Below are 15,736 nucleotides of genomic sequence, written 5' to 3' on the forward strand. Positions count from 1 at the left end.
CTCACCTCCTACTGGGAATACAGGTAGCTCCTCATCTGCTGTAAGAAAAGCTGGGCCCCTGAAGGAAGGGTGCAGTATAGTCAAGTCTGGCCTGGAAGCAGCTCAGCCAAATCCCCATCTCCTGACACTTGGCCTTCAAAATCCTACACTTTTTAGTTAATCGCCAGAGAATGGTTACTCCGTGTGCCCACAGCTGGGCCAAATTCCCAAGTTTTGGCTCTAATTAACCCAGGAGCTCTCTCTCAGAATAAATTGGGGTGGAGTAGGGGGCAGGCCAACCACTCACTAGCTAACAGCACAGCAGTCTCTCTGGGGTTAGCTCAGGCTCCGGGGCTGGTTAGGCCAGCCCTGCCAGGCAGCCTCAGGAGGAAGAGGAGGAGGAGGAGGGTGGAGATGCAGAGCTTGGAGGAGGAGCCCAAAGTCTTAGGCAGGGCGGGGCTAAGCAGGCCTAGAGAGGAGGAAATGGGGTGGAGGAATCGGGTGCAGTTCTGTGACATTGAAGGCTGGGCTTCTGAAAGGGATTGAGGCTGCCTTCTCAGGTCAGAGATGAGAAGGAAGCTCTCACTGGCTGTCCCTCCCCTGTGATGGGATAACTGGAGGTGGTGGCCACCCAGCCTCCTTCCCTAGTGCCCCATCAGACTAAATCTGCCCAAGGACTGTTGGCTACTCCTGGAGAGCTTCGGAGCCTGCACCCAGGAGGAGGAGGTAAGCACCCTGCTTGATGCTGGGATAGGAGGATGCTCTCTTCTCCTGAGCTCTCCTTCCTGCTTGCTGGCCTGGGGCAGGGATGCTACTTCAAAGGGAGTCTCTGAGGTACCCTGGGTCCTGGGGCTACAGCTGGGTCCACCACCAGCCACAGGCTTCCGGGAACCTCATTCCTCTGTTTATTTGGGGAGCTCTTTGCTCATGATGGAAGGCCCTGTGCGTGCAGGTGACTGGGTTGCAAGGGTTGTTGTGGGTGGTGATGGTGATCATTCTACGTAGCCGAGGCTGCTTCCATGCGCTGGTGAGCAGGCAGCCTCAGCCTTTGCTACCTATAGCTTGGAATGAGTTACCTGTATGGAGGGCCCATAATATGTGAGCTTTGGTCATTACCTTTACTATGTCAGGGTCTCTTTCCAAAAACTTACAAAATCATTATGCAGGATTTTGAAAGAAGTTGGCGTGTGTGATGAAGAGAGAAAGACAGAGTTGGGTTTTTGAGGATGGTGACTCATGAAAATAATATTGAAAGCTTATGATTTTCAAAACATGAGGGTGAAATACTATACATCTTGTCGCAAGCCCGTGAGGCAAGTGTTGGTCTTATGTACAATTACGAGTGATGATGCTGAGGCTTAGGGAGGTTGGCTGAGCCAGTGTTCCTGTTGAATGTTGGGGCACTAATGTAGACTGGGATCTCAACTTCTCAGGCCTCAGTATCCCCTTCTTGTGGATTTAGAGACTGTTAAGAGCTCACTGTCAGCAGTATGTAACCCACATGGTCTGTGCCATTAAGAATCGGAGACTATCAGCTGAGCAATGGAGTTGGTCTTTCAAACACTGGAGCCAGCAGTGGGAGGGGAAAGGGAATGTTTGAGAGCTGGATACTGGATCAGTGCACTGTGGCCGCCTAGAATTAAATCCAACCCCAAAATGGTTTGCTAGGCCTCACCTGTCTCCAGCCTCACCCAGCTTCCAACCTGGCCTATACCAGGCCCCTCAGTTCATGCTGAGCCAGGACCATGAGCTGTTTCTGTTCCTCCCCTCTGCTTGGAACACATTCTTGGAGCTTTTCCTGTCTTCAACCAAGTTTCAACTCAAATGTTGCCTATTGAAGAGGGTTTCCCAGACCACATAATCTAAAATGGACCCCCCAAAACCACTACCAGCCCCATTACCTTCCCTCCCAGTGTTGGTTAACTTCATAAAGCTGACAATCTGAAATTCTGGATTCTGTATTGTAAGTTAGAGTGGGGACCTTCCATGTTTTCTGCTTACCGGACACTACGGGACTCCAGGGTTTAGCAGATTTCCCAAGAATAACAGGGGCTCAGTTACCAGTTGGCAAGGGAAAGAATAATAAAAGGGATCAGGAGAGAGCAGACCACCTGTTTGCCTCCTGCTCCTTCAACTCCTCCACTCAATCTCCCTTGGGAAGGCAAACATCTTGCTCTAGAAATTATAAGAACTACCTAGGTTTTCAGGTACTCAGGGGTGGGGGAGGGTGAAAAATGATTTAATTTGGGGGGAAACATAGGAGAAAAAGGCTAAATGGCATCAAATGGATTTAGTTTCCTAATAAATAGCAGGGTGTGTATGATAAGGCTGACTCTGCTGCCTGTGACTCACCCCAGCATATTCTCCTGGACACCAAACCTGGTCTTGATCTTAGCATGTAGGGTACTCACCATGCCTGGGGTACTTGCCATGCCAATTCAGTCTCAGAAAGCTCAGAGTGCACCCTTCCAGCCCCACTTTATCAAGCCACTCATTCATATTCTCACCAGGCTGTGCTACTTTGGGTGTCATTCATTTATAGGATAAGAAGAGCCCCATATCTGCAATCAGGGGATCCAATGTGTTTCTATGGGCTCTACCACTGTGGGCAAGTCCCTTTGAGCTTCATCTCACATTTGTCCTCAAACAAATGGAATGCTAACAGCTGCCCTCTATAGCCTGTGAGGCCAGGAGGTGCACCTGTGATAGCAGGCCTTTGCAGAGTATAGGCCTACATCGTTTTATTGTGCTTAGCTTTAGTGTGCTTTACAGATGTTGCATTTTTTACAAATGGAAGGCAAAACTCTCCACCAGCAAAAAGATTAGGACTCACTTGATTATGATACTTGCTTATTGTGGGTGTCTAGAATCAAACCCACAGTATCTGAGTCATGCCTGTATTCTTTGTGACAGTGATGTCAACACCAGAACCATAACTGGCTCACAAGCAGCAGGCCCTAAAAGCAATGGGTCACAAGGGATACAATTCCAGAAAAATTTGGAGAAAATCCACAATTCCAGAATAAATCTATCAGAGGAAGAGACTTCTCTGCAGGAATCCTTTTCTCGGGCAGCTACCTTCCTCAAGAATCGACTTAGACACTGTAATTAACACCCAGTATTCGCTTTGCAGTGAGGAGCGGAGCAGTAGAATCCAGCCTAGCGATGCTCTTTCCTTGGCAAGCACGCAGCATTTGGCAGTATTTTACAAGCTGGTGGTTTTATGAGTCCCTTTCTGCACTTATATGTTCTTCATTGTAATGTGTGTGGAGCCTTCCTGGCATCAGCCCTGGCCCTATTTGATTTAAGAGACATCCGATTTCTATTTCTAATCCTCAGGTGGTTCTGTGATTTTTTTAAAGACACCCCTTATCTGTTCTGTTCCCCCATGCTATTCTAGATTTTTTTATTCCCTTTTATCAAAAATAATATTTTGAATCAGGAGCCAAGCGACAGAGTCCTGATGGTTTTCTGGAGAGGATAAAGCTCATAAGCAAAGTGGTATTATGGAAATAAAATCACATTAAGTGTCTGAAGACATGGGCTCGAGTTTTGGCCATGCTTGTCACTAACCCTCTTCTGATTCCTTGGGCCATGCTGGGGATAATAACAATATTGACAGTGGGCCTTTATTGAGAACTTACTAAGTGCTAAGAGGATTCCTTGGATAATCTCATTTAAATGTTCATGCTCACTGTCTCTGTTTTTGGAAATAAGCCATGTGAGCCTTAGGAGGTAGGAGGCCCTCCAGTAGTAAGCGATAGAACCCAGTTTTAATGCATGCTGATGGATTTATTTTTTTCTCCAAGTGGCCTTTCAAGAAAATAACAAATATTTTCATAAAGCAAATTGTGCATCTTTCCAAAAGGGAACATGAAAACCATCAGACCTATTCCAGAGCATACACTGGATACTTGCCTGAACCTAAACTGTTTTAAATTCTTAAAATCTCTAGGTAGGAGAGCTTGAAGATACTATATGCTATTCCAGGAACTAATGATTATAATGATGATAATCAACATTTATTAACTAACTAGTGGCCTGGTGTATGAAATTTGTGCACATTAAAAGGGAATTAATTAGAGGAATTATTTTAATATTGCTTTAATATTTTAATATTTAATAATAGAAATGTCAGAGATGAAAGAAAATTATTAAAATGTATACAAAAATCTCCCTAGTGTCAGAGTCTGGGGTGTGCTGCAGGACCCAGAGTTAAGTCTTCCCTCACTCACGTGCACCTAGAAATCGCATGAGACCCAGACCTGGCTGGCCCCACCCCCATCAAGCCCTGTAGGTCAGGGGGCACAGCCTCAGGTCCCCCGGCCCTGGCACAAGGCTGTGAGGGTGTGACAACCATTTACATATTAGCTCTTTATTATATAGGATTCTTCTTACTCGCCTGTGATAGAAGCATTATTCATATATTATCTCATATGCAAGAGGCAGTTCATCATAGTAGTAAAGGGGGTGGGCTCATGGTGTAAAATGCCTGGCTCTGTCAGCTGCTGGCTGTGTGACCTTGGACAAGTTTCTCATCCACTCTGTAGAATATTCCCCATCTATACATGGGGATATTCCCAATCTTTCCTTCTAGTGAGCATTATGTATGAGAATACACATGAAGGACTGAAACAGTGCCCCCTTTGTCATGTTCTCTCAAATTTTTGCTACCCCTGCTTCAGTTCCCTCAGTGCTTCTATGAGTGAGGTCCTCTCACTGCTCTCACTGCCGTCTGTCCATTCAAAACTGAGGGAGGGTCAGATGGCATGGCTAGACTCAGGATCTGAAGCTTCAACTGTGGTCTCTGGAGCCTTCTCTCTGCTATGTCATATTTCATCAATAAACTTTTAAGGAAACACACATTCCTCTGGGAATTCACAGTGTGATGGGAGCTGATACTCCAAGACCCAAGCCACTTTCTCTCCATGAATGTTCCTAAGCTGATATCTTTAGGCTGATAAGTGAAGGGCCTTGTTGAAAACTACTTATATCTCCGGGATATCACCCAACCAGCCAGAACTTTCTCCTCTCTCCAGGATTCTTTTATAGGCAGGCAAGCACACTGCCCTTGAGGTGTGAAGTTTGCTGATTAAAAGCAATCAATGGTGCTACTGTTCCCCCAGACAGAGAGCGGAGCTGGCTGTTTCCAGGGCATCTTCCAACTCTACAGTAACATTGTCCTGTGCTGACATCAGTCTGCTGATAGTCTCTTAAATTGGTATCAGTGTTGGGATAAAGAACCAGAAAAAAAATGTGCAGAGATCTGTCCTGGGCCGGGCAAAGACAGATGGCAGCATTTGCAGTCTTTAGGCTGTGATGCCTAGTTGGGTATTGGAGTTGTTTTCTGGGCTCATTCCCCTTTGGGTGGGGACTCCCTTCTGCCAAGATTCCAGCCCGCAGTGTAAGACCAGCATGACCCCTGAGAAGCAGTCATCCTGCTGCTGCCTGCTCTGAGTAGCATGGCTCTGATATGCCTCTCAAATAATGACAGTAATTAATAATTAACAGCTTTCTTTTATTGAGTGCTTGCTACGTGTGAGTTTATTTAATGAGCTCATGTAATCCTAACACAACAACCCTCTCCAGTAGGTTCCTGTCGTGTCCTTTCTATTTTAGGGAAGAGGAAGGTGGCATTTGAGAGGCTACACACTTGGCCAGGGTCCTCTGCTGAAAGTGGCACCACCATGACCCAGTCCTCACCTCTGTGCCCAACTGCCTCAAACGCCTCCTCCTGCCTAAACCGCCCTCTTTGAGATAGTTTGATAACACGTTACTGATTAGCTGTGGAAAAACTCGTCTAGCTGGGCCAACCCACGAAGAGATGTGGGCAAACCTGCCTTACCCGGTTTCCCTGGTCCTTCCCACTATGGGTACTGAGCCTGTATGTTTTTCTTTTGCCTCACCTTAGCTATATGCAGTTGAGCTCCTTAACTACTTAGCTTGGCATCCCTCCCTTCTCTGCCCTCCCCATCCCCTGAAACCCTTTAATTTAGGGAAATCACAGAAGGTAAGCATGAGGGTGAAGTTTGTCTCTCTCCAAGGCACCCTAGTCTAGTCCTTACCCTTGTAACAGTAACCCTTTTGCCAATTTTTCTTTCCTTGTTCTCTTTCAGTCCTGGTTTAAGAGCAAGCCGATAAAGCAAATTTTCAATGCTGTGAGATAGTTCAGACATTGGCATCTTAGCCTGAGGACTGGCCTTGATTTCTGTCATTGACAAAAGCAGACAAAATCGTGGTCGGCACTGTGGCTGTGTCTCCAGAAAGTGCTGTCCCTCACAAGGGGGTACTTGTGCAGCCGGGCTGTTCCCAGCAAGGAATGCAGAAAGGACTCGGAAAAATATGGTTAGGTCTTGAATATCATACCCCTTAATGGGTATGTGATATTGCACAAATTATTTATTCTCCACAGTAGTATGACACTGCTTTCATTTTGTTGAGCTCTGCAAACATTCATCAATAGTACTTTTACATTGACCCCCGGTATGCATAGCATTTCACTCAATTCTCCCACCAACCTATTGGCATAAATACTGAAATCATAATGTTGTGGATTAGGTGACTAAGGCTAGTAAGGTTAAGTAAATTATGGAAGTGGAATTTGAATCCAGTGCTTTCAGTGGCAACAATTCCCTCCCCAGGCCAGCTTAATGCACAGGCTGATGGTGTGATATGAAATTCTTCCTTTTCCACCACAAGATCACCACACTTTCTCTTGTGCACAACAAGGGCAGCTGGGCTCAGCACATGGACAGGTGGAATGTCCCCTGCTCCTGTCCTTCATGGTAGCAACTTCATATCTTGTGGCTCAGCCAGGGACAGCCTTCACTGCTCCCTACCAGACATCGCTATTTCAGTAGAAATTAGATTTGTTTGGAAAGCAAACTTCTTTAAGTGGAGAATTAGTATTTTTTATCACGAACAAGGTAACTGAAATTAAGTACAAGGAGTAAACGCTAGCAGACATCTGAGGCCCTGAGGCCAGAGCCTTGCTTTGTTGAAAAGAAGACTAGACATTCACTGGCTCCATTTCCCGGGTATGCAGTTTCCATCTGGGGCTTCCTGAAGCTGATGGCAGTGATGGTTGTGCAGTGTGAGGCTGCCTGCTGATGCCACTGAACTCTGCACTTGAAAATGGTTAACATAGTAAATGTTATATATACTTGACCACAATTTAAAAATCGGGCAATTCTACGTGCAGTTATGAAACAATCCCCAAGATATAGTATGTGAAAAAAGCGAAGTGCTGAACAGTGCGATTAAGATGCTGTCATTTTTTGGATTTTAAGGATATATACATGCATACGTCTATGCTTGTATATGAGTGGATCCCTCTGAAGGGATGACAGTATTTGAATCTGTAGAGGGAAAGGGCTTCTGGTGTTTGGGTTACAGAGTGAGGGAGGGAGAGTTGGCTATTTGATTTGTGTTCCATGTGTATGTATGACTCATTCTAATGGATAATCATTTTTTTCCATCCTAGAACCAAAGAGTAGTGAGCATCAAATGGAAACTGTCTCTCTAAAGCAGTGGTTCTCAGCTTTGGCTGTTCCCTCAACTGGAGCTGCTAAGAGTAAGGTCCTCCAGCCAGCAGTGAGCATCACCTGGTTAAAAACATAGGGTCCCAAGCCCTACCCAGACCCACAAAATTGGAATCTGCACTTGACCAAAATCCCCCAAGTCATTTATAGGACATGAAAGTGTGAGAAGCACTGCCCAGGGCTGATTTCAATGGGGGAGGGGAGTCTCTGAGGTGGGGCTTGAGCCTAGGGATTTGTTAAAGCTCCTGGGATAATTCCCTGGGGCAGTTGAGTCTGAGAACCACTGACAGCAGAATTGGGAAAATTGAAAGGGTTGAAACAGGACCGATATTACTATGTGATTCTGTTATATTCAATGTGGGCTCCGTGTGCCTCATAAAAGTCATTGCATGTTCCATGAATGGGAGCAGTGGCCAGGATGATTAGCTCAGATCTCACAAACGTTACAGGAACATACAATAATGAGACATACCTGAGCTTGATAGGGCAGATGTTCCTGTCTACTAGCTTTGAGCATATTTCCCCCTTAAATAAAATAGACATCACAGTTCTACACCAAAACACATACCGATTCAGGCTCTTATGATCCAAGGATGGAGCAAAGCATCAGGGCATCGTAAAAATCAGATTTTGGAGTGAGAAATAGATTTGAATTCACCTCTCTAAGCCCCGTGTCAAATGAGGTTAGTGCCGACCCCATAGAATCATCGTATGAAATGAGATCGTATGAAATGATGCTTGATATAAGAAGTGCTTCATCACTACTGGATGATAATTTTGATGTTTATGTGCACACACCCCACATCTTGTCCTGGGCCCCACTCGCTGTCACTGCTCCTTTCACATTTGCTTATTCTGCCTTGAGCATCTCCTGCGCAAATGACATTTGTCACATTGCAGTTGAAGCCGGGGAACTTGAGTCCCACCTCCCCCACCTCCTGACAAACAGAAGCAAATATCTACTGTCTCTTACCAGATTACCTGACACATTTCTCAAATACAACCGAGACCTCATTACATGGCTGAGCAGCTTTCCATCAGCTCGTTCCTAGCTCTGATGTTAATATAATTGTTGTCGAGACATCGCAGTTGGCCTCAGACACACTTGGGAAGGAGTCATTGCTTGTCCACACACTCCCCCCCCCCCCCGCCCCAGCTCCCAATCACAATGGTTCCCAGTGCAGAGAGAGACGGGAAGCTGCTAGGATTTCTGCTTGGACAGATGATGCTACATACAGAGTGCATTTCACGGTTCCCTTCCATTGCCGTAACCGTTACTGCTTGCAGAGGGACAGAGTGTCCAACTCAGAGAACAGACGCTCTCCTCTCACAGCACCAGCATCATCTCTTCAAAGTGCAAATCCAGGCATGTTTAAAACCTACTTAAAACTCTCCAGAGCTTATTACTATTTAGAATGAAGACCAACATTCTTAATGGGGTCTACAAAGTTGGCCTTCTAGCCATTCCTCTCAGGCACCTTCACACCTCCCTTTGTCTGACTGATGGGTTGTCTTCCTCACTTGATGGAGTCCTTGCTGTGTGTGAACTCTTAATTCCAAGGCCCTGGGCCAGATCTGATTCTGTGCAATATCCTAGCCCCTGAGTCTGGTTTGTAGCCAATGCCCAATAAATGTTCATGGAAAATATATATGCATGCAAGGATATCACACAAGCGCTTGCTGCCTAATCTGCCACCCCCTACTTTACAATCTGCCTCCCAGTACCAGCTAAATGCTGGTAGTTACCTACAGAGGTACCATGCTATTTTCCAGATTCAGCTTTTGCTTAAGTCTACCCTCTGCCTAATCATCTTATTCCTCACTTTCTTGCCTAGGAAATCTTACTCTTAAGCAAGAGTTATCTCCTCCAATAAACTTCCCTGGCTCTCCAACCTTCTAGGCTACTCTGGCTGTGTCCCCTATGCTCTGTATAGGATCTCTCATTTCACTTAACTCTGTTCCATGTTTGTGTTGGCTTCTCCAACACTTTGAGAAAGAGAAATGAGAATAAGTGCACTGTGTGTGGGACGGTAGGTGATATGTAGATAGGATTTGTGGTGTGTGCATACATGTGAATGGGCCACTGACATTTCATAGCAAATAAAGAAGGGTGCCCTGTAGCCTCAGTGCTTTGCACTTGCTGTTCCTTCCATCTGAATGCTGTTGCTACCTCTTCTCCTAGTCATTTTACCTGTTTCACAGTTCAGTTTTATCATGGCCACACGGAAGTTTTCCTTGACGCAATGCCTAGATTCAAACTCAAAGCTATATGTTTTCACTCCTTGTCTTTTCTTTATAAAGCTTCTTACCAATTATAATTCTAAACTGTGTTTTTATTTAAGTTTGCTTCTCTCTTTATACTGGCTGCTTTATGAGGCCTGGCTTTATATCCATTTTCCCCCAGCACCTAGCATAGTGCCTGGCACCTTGTAAATGCTCCCTGAAATGAATGATGGATCATCTGCAGCCTTGTAAGAACCCTGAGTAGAGAGGGAGGGAGGGAGGGCAGTAGGGAGAGAAAGAGAGGGAGAGAGCAGATGAGAATGCCCAGCTCCCCCCTCCCTGTGGTCCTGGGAGGGTGATCCTCAATGACTATGCATAGTAACTGTGCCCTGTCACTCAGCAGCCAGGGGACCTGCCAGGAAGCGTTGTGGCTGCGGGTCCCCACCCTGCCCTGCAGGGCTCCCCTCCCTGCTTAAATCAGGCCACAGCTCTCCTGAGCCCTTTCTCCTTGGAACACTCAGCCAGGTCCAGCTGCCAACTGCTGAGGCAGCAAAGGGGCATGATGGCAAACCCAGAGGGAAGGCAGTTGGCAGGGAGGACAGCAAAGTTGTATCTTGTAAGTAGGTCTGACAGCCCCAGACACATTCTGTTCAGAGACTGAGCCTCACCAGATTAGGGGGGCTGGCGGGGAGGGGCTTTGACCTTCCTTCCTCCCACCCCCGGCTACCCCACTCAAGCAGACAGATGGTGTGATTGGACTTGAATGTGAAAAGATGGTGTGAAAAGACAAGGAGTGAAAACATATAGCTTTGAGTTTGAATCTAGGCATTGCGTCAAGGAAAACTTCCGTGTGGCCATGATAAAACTGAACTGTGAAACAGGTAAAATGACCCCCATTACATCACTTCTAGAAGAACATTTTCCTGACCTCACCAAACCACCCCAAAGCTCTTCTTCCATTTGTCCTGCCCTAGAAAGCCTTCTGGCAACTATCCCCAGCCATCTAGAAGGTAAGACACATTCAAACATCAGGCAGCTCAGGGAGAAGCTTAGAAGATAGGTATGTAAGTGTGGTACACACGGGCGGTGGCCTGGTTACAACAGGGAGATGGAGATGAGGCAGAAAGAAACAAGTGCACTGGGACCAGGATCCCGGGGCCCACACCCAGCTACCTGCTCTCCGTGCCTCATTTCTCCACCGTAAAGCAATGGGCGGGGCAGTGGGAACAATTTTCTGTGGAGCTTCAGATTGGAAGAGATGATCTAGAGCCACTGTGGAGGGAAGAGGGGCCAGACTTCGAGGCACTCAGCCCACACGATAACCTCTACATCTCACACACATGCATATTCATACACTCCATGAAACCATGGCATACACTCTGTTCTTTTCTCAGAGAAGCTGCCATCTGTTTTTTATGTGCCAGCATGCTGTAAAGGACATGTGGCACTTTAGGGGATAAGGAAATAGGGTCCAGTAGAGTATGCAAAGGTTTGGAAGCCAGAGAACCAGATGTCCTCTGAACTCTACCAGCCCCTGGAACTCTGAGCTGTCATTGGGATGCACAGTCCTGTTTCAGATGTCAATTAGAACGTAGTAAGAGTGTTAAAGACAATAAGCATTAGAGCCAGACTACCAAATCTGGCTTTTACCAATTACTGTGTATCCTTGGGAAAGTTACTTAACCTTTCTGTACTTTCATTCCACATCTCTAAAATGGATATAAAGCAGTAGAGTTGTTGTGAGGATTAAATAGGCGAGTAGGTAAAATGCTTAGAATCATGCTGACATAAAGTAAATATAAGTATTGGCAATTATGATTTTATTGCTAAGCGTCTTTAAAACAGTGGTTCTTAACATTTGGGGGGATCATGAATCCCTCCGTAAATTTGTTAAAGCTAAGGACCCTTACCTTGGAAAACCAGATACCAAAATATCTTGTGCATTCAGTTCAGGGAGCAATGGGTATGGGTCTTCATTGGAAAACTGAGGCCCCAGCAGGAAGGCTTTGCCAGGATCATGCAATGCAGTACCAGTGAAGCAGGGTCAGAGACCAGCTCTCCCAGTTTGCAGTCTTGTGTTCTCTTCTGGCAAATGCAGATGTCTGCGACCGCCACAAAGATTTGAATTCCAGTGCTAATTTCCCACCTGTGAGCTGTGTGGCTTTGGCATGTTTCTGAATATCTCTGAATCTCAGTTTGCTTGTTGGTAGAGACACACTGTACCTCAGGGGTGTTGTCTCATCCCCACCTCAGTAGGAGTACAGAATAGGTGAGCTAATACATCCTAACCCCTGTTTCTATGGAAACAGAAGGATACTCTGGGAAATGAAGACTTGCCTCCACATAGATGGCAGGCTAAGGGAATGGGGAGGGTCTCCTCAGCAAAATGCGGTGGCAATGGAAAGGAAGTTGGTGCACTTTAGACATGACCCCGGCCAAAGCAGGGAGGCTAACACCTCATTCTGTCTTTTTATGATGATTCCTTGGCTAGAGATCCAGGGAGATGGTTCTCTCAAGAACTCGACCCCCAAACAAGGGTCCCTCCCCGCTTCAAAGGCCATGTCATCCTACTTCAAACACTTGTAAAAGTGAGACTTCGTTCAAGGAGGGAGCTACTTGTGAGGATAGCACGGGAACTCAAGTGTTTATATCCTGAACTCAGGATCCTTCCTTTGTTGTTGCATGTACCTTGGTCTTTACAGAATGTAACCATGGGTCCCTGAAGCTGGCCACTGGCTTGTGCTGGGGAACAAGCCTCCACAGAACCGCATCCCAGTCTTTACAGACATCTCTGCCTGTAGTGGCCGGGATCCTGGCCAGCATGCTGCTTCTCAGGAGAGAACAGCTGTGCCCGAGGTCTCAATTCCGAAAGGAAGTGTCCCCATGGTCTTTTCCAGGTGGCTTTTAATAAAAATCACAGCAAGTCCACCTCCTTCCTCCCATGTTGATAACTTCTTTCCCTGAACAGCTGTATGACTAGTGCCTGGACTGCATATCATCGTGGCTCCATAGAGCTTTGCATTTTCCTGTAGTTTATGTCTTCACTCCCCAGATTGGCCTGTAAAAGGTCTAAAGAGGAGGGTGGTGTTTTACCACCTCTTTGCCAGTGGGTCTAGCCCAGTTCTGAACATACAAGAAAGCATAGTTGAACAATTTGGTGTGTGTATGTGTGTGTGTGTTTTAATGTTTATTATTGAAAGTATTACATATGTCCCCTTTTTTCCATTAAACCCTTCTACCCTACCTCCGCCGCCTGCCCCAGGAACTTTGCCACACAATTATCTGTGTCCATGGGTAATGCATATATGCCTACAAGCTCTTTGGTTGATTTCTTCCCACCCACCCACCCCAGCCTTTTTTCTAAGATTCCACAATCTGTTGCATGCTTCTATGTCTATGGATGTATTTTGTTCATTGGTTTCTTTTGTTCATTAGATTCCATATATGAGTGAGATCACGTGATACTTGTCTTTCTCTGACTGACTTATTTAGCCTAGCATAATTCTCTCCAGGTCCCTCCATGCTGTCTCTAAGGATAAGAGATCCTTCTTTTAACCCAGTGGTCTGCAAACCACCGCTCAGGAGCCATATGCGGCTCTTTGGCCCCTTGGGTGTGGCTCTTCCATAAAATACCACATGCGGACACACGAGTACAGTGCGGCTGAAACTTCATGGCCCACGTGCAGAAATCGGTTTTCAGCCTGGGTGAGTCTAATTTGAAGAAGTGGCATTAGAACACTCAAGGGGCCAAAGAGCCGCATGTGCTTCACGAGCCGTGGTTTGCCGACCATTGTTTTAACCTAACCAAGCAAAACACAAAGGACTGCTTACTTTTCTTTCAGGAATAAATTCATGCATATGTAAATAAAGACACACATATACATGCATGTATATGTAAGTGGCACATAGCTGGCTTGCTTATTTATTTATTTATTTATTTAGGAGAAATATTTTAGTGATTCAACCCAACCTGTCAAATAATAAATAACCAGGCAATTAAAGGTTCTGATAAATGATGGCTAATTAAATTTTATGGCAAATAGAGCAAAGCCCATCTACATTTATATTAGAAAGCACATCTCTTGAATTGCTGCAAATCTCTCAAACAAGGTATACATTTATTTAAGCACCTTCCAAAAGGACCTGGTTTCAAAGATTGCAATTTACTAAGAGATTGGACTAGGGATTTCCACAGCAAATAATTCCATTTACCTTACACCCAGGCCCCGTAACACGGCCTGCCATGAATAACTCATTACGATCAGTGCAAGGTGTCGGCCGCATAATAGACACAAGAGCATAAGGAATATATAAAAGGGGGAGAAATATACAGGTTCTTCACATCCCCTCGGGTTTTTGCCAGCACTCTCTTCTTCAGGGCCTTTACCGAGGGAGAAGTAAAAGAAGTGAGTTGCACAAAAGAGAAATTAGGATAAGAGATGTGTGCACTGAGGTGAGGGGGTAATAGATGGGCAGGGATGATGAGCTCAGGGAGAACAGCTTGAGAATAACTGAAACTGGGGATGTGCCACTCTCATGCTTCTAAAGCTGAGCTTGGAAGGCTGCACTCCTATGGCAGGCGCCTCTGGTGCCTACTTGTCCTCCGTGGTTCAACAAAGTTTCGAGGGTGAGGGAGAAATAAAGGGATCCGGGGGAATCCCTCTAGCATCCACTGTCTCCATCAGTCATAGAAGGGCACCAGGAGCAGCTGGTTCCACTGAGTTGTGGAGGGTGGTTAGGAATCCTTCTGCAGGGTGCAAAAAGCACGGAGCTGGGGCTGGAACTTGGATCTCCTCATTCTCATTCTGCTGCCAGTTCCATGGAAAGAGGAGGAAGAGAACTCTTACCTGTGAATCCTCCAGAGACCCCATACAAGGGGTTCTTGTTGCCTTGTTTGATGGAGTGAAGCGTTTCAATCACATAAAGAATGTCATAATGTGCCAATCAGCTAGTGCAGTGGTCAGCAAACTCATTAGTCAACAGAGCCAAGTATCAACAGTACAATGATTGAAATTTCTTTTGAGAGCCACATTTTTTAAACTTCTACTAATGTCACTTCTTCAAAATAGACTCTCCCAGGCCATGGTATTTTGTGGAAGAGCCACACTCAAGGGGCCAAAGAGCCGCATGTGGCTCACGAGCAGTTTGCCGACCACTGGGCTAGTGTATGCGGGACATCAGATGTAGTCTTGGAGCTGAGGCCTGAGTTCTCTTGTACTCTTGCCCCCAGTGAGCCAGTAGCCTCCACAGTCATTCTGCACTCCTCAAGGACTGCCCTTTTTAAAGACCCATTTCTCAAAGATACAGGGGAATAAATCTCCTGAACTAGGCAAATCCAACTCTTTAGGGTCCCAGAGAGCACAGAGACATATCCCACGTTACATTGCCCACTGAACCATCCTGGTGTCGGAGATAATAAAAGCACAATTATTTAGTATCATCTAGAAAAAAAAATTGCCAAGGCTTGTCCTCACCTTGCAAACTCCCATGTTTCCTTGGATAACTTATTCTTCATTGTCTTACCTCAATCCTTACATTTATTTTTTATCCAGATTACTTACTCATTGTCATTGCCAAGGACGCAGGCTCTGTCTTGCCTGTTGCCATCTCTCTGCTCACACAGTTTCTTTCAGCACCAGTGGGAGTCATCTCTCTCCCTGCTGGCATGTAAGCTCATTGGCTGCGGTTACTTTTCCTTGTCTTCCTTGCGGGTCTTTATACATAATGTAATGTTTGTTTATACATTTGTTAACTAGAGTAGATTCATAATCATGCCAACCAAAATGCTTTCACATTTATTGTTTGCCAGACACTGGGCTGAGATCTTTATGCACTCTCCCCAAAATTGTTGAATTGATGTCTTACCACACACTCACGAATTATCTGGTACCAAAAATACCATAATCTTGCTGAATTTCCAGGATAGTGAATCCTTGAGGAGAATAAACTTGGCAGAGTATTTTGAAAACTTATCTATAAAATGGGACTAATAG

The 15,736-nt window shown here is 45.7% G+C and overlaps 1 protein-coding gene across 1 annotated transcript in view; it reads left to right on the forward strand.

The window, feature by feature from the left end:
• The first annotated feature begins 460 nt into the window (after nt 1-460).
• The window catches only part of ATP10B (ATPase phospholipid transporting 10B (putative)), a 173,395-nt gene continuing 158,119 nt past the window's right edge, over nt 461-15,736 (forward strand). The window contains exon 1 of the mRNA XM_084884102.1: nt 461-705. The gene's annotated coding sequence lies outside the window, so the exon portion shown is untranslated. The remainder of the gene's footprint in view (nt 706-15,736) is intronic.

Source organism: Pipistrellus hanaki (assembly GCF_964339955.1).
Source record: "Pipistrellus hanaki genome assembly, chromosome: 5".
Classification (NCBI taxonomy): Eukaryota; Metazoa; Chordata; class Mammalia; order Chiroptera; family Vespertilionidae; genus Pipistrellus; species Pipistrellus hanaki.